Genomic DNA, 8039 nt, shown 5'->3' on the forward strand with positions numbered 1-8039 from the left:
AAAAAAGACATAGATTTGAACTAATTTATGTAGGTACCTACATATATTAAATTGGTTCCTCTTTTTTTCTGTGGGTATTCAAAAAGGACCGCGTTGCATAATAAAATACAAGCTTATATTTTTAGTGATTGTAAAAATTAACATACAAAATGACTATTAAAGGCCACTTGCACCATCCCATTAACCTGGGGTTAAGCGGTTAACTGTTAAACCAGTGTCAAATTGTAGTGGTAACGATGGTAACTCCAGATTTAACACATTCAACACCAAGAACCCGACTGTCGGGTACACTGTTCGTAGCTAGCGACTACGCGCTACATACGCCGAACCCGTGGCTACGCGCTACGAGCGTAACCCGTAGCACTTACCCATATAACCATTCCAGTCGCAGAATCATCAAAGTGGTAACTAAATGTCAGATGTGTCGTAACAGAGTCCACACAATGTGTCTAGAATTGTTTCGAAACAAAGTGTCGTCGCCGTGTGTACACTTTTCCGTAACAAGGTGTCGACACATTTGTGTGCACTTTGCGTGCGGTTTGCGACTAAATCTGACAGCAAATTTGTGACAGCAAATGTCAATATAAAATACCTCTTGAAAACCAAGGTTTGTCAAACTACTATTAGTGTCTCGTGTGCTCGTAAGTAATTCTAGTAAGTCATCATGGGCGATGCAAATGATAATAATCGACCAAAACCATATAAACACCCAACACCCGTCAACCTTTTACAGAAAAGTTTTTAAAGAAATGCAATAAGCTACTTAGGTCAGCCAACGAATGCTCAAAAAAGTTGTAGAGGGAAATGCTCGGAACACAATTTTTGACTCTGTAACTTGGTTTGGACAAGTTAGGAGGTGAACATATCAAAAGTCCCCGGCCGTAGCCCTTGAGCGGGGGGAAGGGAGGGGGCTTTGAAGGTCCCATTTTCCGGTTTTTCGATTATATCTCGGAAACTATGCATCTTAGCGACATGGCCACTTATACAAAATGAAAGTTAATTTAATTTGTTACAAGTTTATTCCGTCAATTTTTTCGATATGTTGAATAGTTTTTGAGATATCCGCTCTTGAAAGTTTATTTAGGGCTCTCAATTTTATCTTGAACATCAGTGAAGGTGCTAGGCCGTGTATGGTATCGTTTTCGTATAAATCTGGGTTGCTGAATCCACTTAAGGTATCACATTGACACCATTCCACAAAATTAAAAAAATCTTTTTAGGGTTCCGTACCTCAAAAGCAAAAAACGGAATCCTTATAGGATCACTCGTGCGTCTGTATGTCTGTCTGTCTGAATACACAAAATAGTTCTTTACCTATAGATGACAGGAAAACCTATTAGAAATGTGCAGTCAAGCGCGAGTCGGACTTAATGTACGGAACCCTTAATACGCGAGTCCGACTCGCACTTGGTCGGTTTTTTTAAACTCCTCTTGACGCTTAACCGCTGAACCGATTTCGTTGAAATTTGGTATAGAAATAGTTTGCGTCCCGGAACAGGACATAGGATAGATCTTATAATCAAAATCATCTTTTGAAGGTGTGAAAAGTGGCGTGGAAATTTGTACGGGAAATCAATAACCGCTGAACCGATTTATATTAAATTTGGGATGGTCTACATCTTTGATTTAGTTAAAAATGATAAAAAAAACATGACTTCAAACCTAAACTTAAACAGTATTAACTTCAAGAAGTCAATTCTGAATTCCCCCCTACACCTCATTTCACACCTTTGAAGGATGATTTTTGAGATAACTTATTATGTCCTGTCTCGGGACTCAAAATATATGTGTACTAAATTTAAATTAAAACTGTTCAGCAGTTTAAGCGTGAAGAGGAGTTTAAAAGAAAGTAAGTTTATATGTTTTTACTTTGGAATGGTGTCAATGTGATACCATAACTAAATTTGGTACTGCGAATTTATACGAAAACGATACCAAACATGGCCTCGTAGCTTTACTGTTGTAGAAGTCAAAATAAAATTGAGAGCCCTAAATTCTTATTACTTGACCAAACTTGTGTAGAAGGAAAAGGAAAAATAAAAGTCTTCGGCAGGAATATAAGACACAAATATATTTTTTTTTGCGTTACTATTTCAATCATCAAATATAAACATACCTTGGTTATATTATTCTAGTGAGATCCTCACAGATAAACAAAAACATTTACTTAAAAAAATACAAGGTCGAAATGTCACGGAACTTGTGAGAGTAATACGTGAAAAATAAAAACTTTAAGACAAAAAAATCTGGACACAATTTAAGAAGCATCCCATTGCGTCGAGGAATCATCTGTATTTTTGCTTGTTTCATTACCTCCTCGCTTCTTTTTTTGTCCTTTGTATTCTGTAGCAATTTGTTAGATCTGAAAATAAAGATAACTTGCGTCGTCACGGATGTCGATTTATAGGTTTTAGGGAGTGCAGAATTCGAAAACGATGATCATTTTATAGTCCAAGATGGCCGCTACGTATTTTATCATAAAAGTCGTCATGAATATCGTTTTATAGGTTTTAGGAAGTGCCGATTTCGAAAATGATGACCAGTTTGGAATCCAAGATGTGTGCCGTGCACTTTGTCATAAAAGTCGTCATGGATATCGTTTTATAGGTTTTAGGGAGTGCAGAATTCGAAAATGATGACCATTTTGGATTCCAAGATGTCTGCCGTGCACTTTGTCATATAAGCCGTCATAGATGTTGATTTATAGGTGTTAGGAAGAGCAGATTTCGAAAATGATGACCATGACCAACAAAACGACATCCATGTCGACTTTTAACATAGTGTATGGCCGCCATCTTGGATTCCAAAATAGTTATTATTTTCGAAATCGGCGCTCCCTAAAACCTATAAAACGACAGCCATGACGACTTTAATGACATACTGCATGGCCGCCATTTTGGATTCCAAAATGGTCATCATTTTCGAAATCAGGGCCCCCTAAAACCTATAAAACGACACCCATGACAACTTTTATGACATAGTGCATGGCCGCCATTTTGGATTCCAAAATGCCCATCATTTTCGAAATCTGCGCCCCCTAAAACCTATAAAACGACACCCATGACGACTTCTATGACATAGTGCATGGCCACCATTTTGGAATCCAAAATGGTCATCATTTTCTAAATCTGCGCCCCCCAAAACCTATAAAACGACACCCATGACAACTTTTATGACAGTGCATGGCCGCCATTTTGGATTTCAAAATGGTCATCATTTTCTAAATCGGGGCCCCCTAAAACCTATAAAACGACATCCATGACGACTTTTATGACATAGTGCATGGCCGCCATTTTGGAATCGAAAATGGTTATCGTTTTCGAAATCTGCGCCCCCCAAAACCTATAAAACGACACCCATGACGACTTTCATGACATAGTGCATGGCCGCCATTCTGGATTCTAAAATGGTCATCATTTTCGAAAGCGGGGCCTCCTAAAACCTATAAAACGACATCCATGACGACTTTTATAACATAGTGCATGGCCGCCATCTCGGAATCCAAAATGGTCATCTTTTTCGAAATCTGCGCCCCCTAAAACCTATAAAACGACACCCATGACGACTTTTATGACATAGTGCATGGCCACCATTTTGGAATCCAAAATGGTCATCATTTTCTAAATCTGCGCCCCCCAAAACCTAGAAAACGACATCCATGACGACTTTTATTACATAGTGCATGGCCGCCATTTTGGAATCGAAAATGGTCATCATTTTCTAAATCTGCGCCCCCCAAAACCTATAAAACGACATCCATGACGACTTTTATGACATAGTGCATGGCCGCCATTTTGGAATCGAAAATGGTTATCGTTTTCGAAATCTGCGCCCCCCAAAACCTATAAAACGACACCCATGACGACTTTTATGACATAGTGCATGGCCGCCATTTTGGATTTCAAAATGGGCATCATTTTCTAAATCGGGGCCCCCTAAAACCCATAAAACGACATCCATGACGACTTTTATGACATAGTGCATGGCCGCCATCTTGGAATCCAAATTGGTCATCGTTTTCGAAATCTGCGCCCCTTAAAACCTATAAAACGACACCCATGACGACTTTTATGACATAGTGCATGGCCACCATTTTAGAATCCAAAATGGTCATCATTTTCTAAATCTGCGCCCCCCAAAACCTATAAAACGACACCCATGACGACTTTTATTACATAGTGCATGGTCGCCATTTTGGATTTCAAAATGGTCATCATTTTCTAAATCGGGGCCCCCTAAAACCTATAAAACGACATCCATGACGACTTTTATGACATAGTGCATGGCCGCCATCTTGGAATCCAAAATGGTCATCATTTTTGAAATCTGCGCCTCCTAAAACCTATAAAACGACACCCCTGACGACTTTTATGGCATAGTGCATGGCCGCCATTTTGGATTCCAAAATGGTCATCATTTTCAAAATTGGGGCCCCCTAAAACGTATAAAACGACATCCATGACGACTTTTATGACACAGTGCATGGCCGCCATTTTGGATTCCAAAATGGTCATCATTTTCGAAATCGGCACTCCCTAAAACCTATAAATCGACACCCATCTCGACTTTTATGACAAAGTGTTTGGCTACCATCTGCATGCAAGACATTTCTATTATTTTTACGTACAAAAATGGCCCCCTGTCAACTTCCAACCGAGATTTAATCGATAATTTATTCGATTAATGTTCAGATTAATTCAATTTCAATCTATGTTAGGTCGACTAAACTAATCGTGATTAAAATTTGAGGATTAACTTTTTTTATTCCATTAATTAGTCGAATAAACAGTTAATCTATTAAGTCCCATCTCTGACCACGTCATTTTTACACTTTGAGAATATCTGAAAACAAATGAACACAAGGAGCCATTTTGCAAATCCAGTAACTTTGTTATTACTTTTGACAGCGCGTGTCATGTGTCTACACAGAGTCGACACAAAGTCGAAACATTTGCGACTACTTTGTGACTGCAATATTTCTCAGCCTTAAACCATATTTATACATCATAATTAACAAGTTTCGTAGTATGTAAAGCGTTATTTCTGTTATTTAAGTACGCATCGAAGTACTAAAAATGCATCAAATAATATATTTATGAACACAAGCACTGAGAAGTAAACAATTTCATTTCCGATTTCCGGCTAAACTAAAACAATGTGGTGGCGCGTTGATTATATTACACTTAGTTTATCAAATCACTCGAGCAGTTTAATTCCCCATAATAATTTAAGTCCTATTGTAATATAAATGCAAACAATATATAATTACGTCTTGTAATCCGTTTACGAGATGGCGTATTAATGTCACTTATTTTTATTTAACTATTTTTCCATCTGACAGTTTCCATTTGACAGGAACAAAATGAACGAATGAACGAATGATTTTGGCATAAAGTAGTCGCAAACTAGTAACAATGTGTGCACACGGCGACCACACTTTATGTCACTTTGTGTCATGTGTCGACCCTTCCCCATTTCTGGTAACTGTGTCGACACGGCGACGACTCTGCGACTGGAATTGTGACCGAAACAGACGGTGTCGACACAAGATGTGTCTACACCGCGTCGTAACGGCGACTGGAAATGGTTGTATGGGTAGTGGTAATGAATGTGTTAACCGTTTAACCCCGGGTTAGTACATCATGCAAGGGGCCCTAAGCGTCATCGTCACTAGCTTGTCGGTAGGTATTTTATCATGCAGTAGGCCTCTGGACTCATTTATGATTGTAGTTTTCATTAATATTATTAATCAATACAATTTTGATTACACAGGTGCTGATATTATTACAAAACGAAATAAGTACCTACCCAAGTACAAATTTGAATACTTTATTTAAGGTGTCAAAGAATTTAATTTTTTACCGAGAACTTATAAAAAATGGAATTAACCTTCCCCTACAATCTATATGAACAGTGATTGCCAAGCGTTGATGGGCAGGAGTTATTTCTCGCATGGCGGTAGGGGGGGTGGGGAGGGCACGTTTTCTCTCCAGCTGCGTTTGTCCCCCACTTTGCCCTTGCGTGGGTGCTCCGTTCATGTTGGATAGTAGGGAGACGGACTTTAATGGTATTTATTCTAGAAGGCGCGAACAAATACTTATAAATTTGAGAGTATTAATCAACTTGCGGTAAAGATGTGTTAAAACCACCATTCATTCCGCTAGTAATCCTTTAAATCGATACAAAAGAGGAAATGCATAACTATAAAGAAAAGGATACATACTTATATACCTATATTCAGTATTTTGGACTTTATTGAATGATACGTGAATATCATCTATTTGTTGGCAACCTTTTCCGTGCACTTTCACTGAGGACTCGGGAGAGAATTACGCCCAGAGGGCCTACCGCGAACCACGTTCGACGTCTTGCCTCCCTGTCACACGTACGTACGAATTTACAAGTGCGACAGAGAGGTCTTGTCCATGCTTGCCCCTCACACGCACGTCATTTCTTCGACCTCTTGCACAGAGTCTGTAGCTATGAGATCGTCATTCGGAGGGTAAAAATCGAAATTTCGTTATCTGCTTCTATCGTTCAATTTCCAAGAGTGATAACGAAATTTCGATTTTTGCGGTAGCCCTTAGCAGTTTTGAAACCCGATGGTACGCAATTTCAAATATGTCTCTACATATACCTATGCTGTACCTACCTACGAGTATGTACAGCTTGGCCAAAAAGAGTACCTAGAAATTAAAAAGTGGCAACACTGTAGTGTCGCCCATTTCAAACCAATTTATATAATAAAACGGGACGACACTACAATGTTGCCCCTTTTTAATGTCTACTCTTTTTTGCCAAGCTGTAGGTATATACATATTCACCTAAAAACATATCCGACTCCTTACTAACGTAGCTCTTTCACGGGTCGTATTGACGTACAATACAATAATTACCTGTGTATGAACCCGCCTGGCATACCGTGAAATTAATGATGTGCCTACCTACGCTTCATACGTATTAAATAGTATACCTACGAGTAGTATTAATTATTTTAAAAATAAATTCCGGGACAACTTTATCAAGTATGATTGTTTAATAGATACCTTGGGAAACTATCTACATTCCCAATTAATAAAAGGTCAAGCGCAGGTGTTATTGTCACATGACATACAAACGGCCAAGTTATTTGAACAAATAACCTGAAGGTACGTACTCTGTTTTACCACGCATGATATTGGAAAATCAGTTTGAACTTTGAATTTATTGAGTTTTGAAGGAATTAAATTTGTATGGCCTTTATTTGGGAACAACATATATATTATATATATAGTAGAAATTAAAAGGTGGCAACACTGTAGTGTCGTCCCTTTCAAATCAATGTATACAATAGAACGGGACGACACTACAGTGTTGTCACTTTTTAATTTCTACTATTTTTTGCAAGGCCGTAACTACCTACATAAAAAAAATGTACCTATATAGTAGGGGAGGTAGGCGACTCGTCCTGATTTACAAGGGGTTGCCAGAACCCGAGCCTCCCAACTGCCCTATGGCCTATGGTCCCCTACCTCCCCTAGACTAATCATTAAAACGAAACTTATAGGTTAATAAATAAAAACCGGGCAAGTGCGAGTCGGACTCGCGCACGAAGAGTTCCGTACCACAATGCAAAAAAAAAAACAAAAAATACGGTCACCCATCCAAGTACTGACCACGCCCGACGTTGCTTAACTTTGGTCAAAAATCACGTTTGTTGTATGGGAGCCCCATTTAAATCTTTATTTTATTCTGTTTTTAGTATTTGTTGTTATAGCGGCAACAGAAATACATCATCTGTGAAAATTTCAACTGTCTAGCTATCACGGTTCGTGAGATAGGTACAGCCTGGTGACAGACGGACGGACGGACGGACGGACGGACAGCGAAGTCTTAGTAATAGGGTCCCGTTTTACCCTTTGGATACGGAACCCTAAAAACATTCCTAGTTGACTTACTAACTGCTGCTGTATGCTTATTGTACCTATGAGATTATTCATTTCGTGTAAAGATATTGATAATGTTACCAATCGAAACAAATAGAAATATTTGTTAAGTGG

Source organism: Cydia fagiglandana, chromosome 3 (assembly GCF_963556715.1).
Source record: "Cydia fagiglandana chromosome 3, ilCydFagi1.1, whole genome shotgun sequence".
In the NCBI taxonomy this organism is placed as follows: Eukaryota; Metazoa; Arthropoda; class Insecta; order Lepidoptera; family Tortricidae; genus Cydia; species Cydia fagiglandana.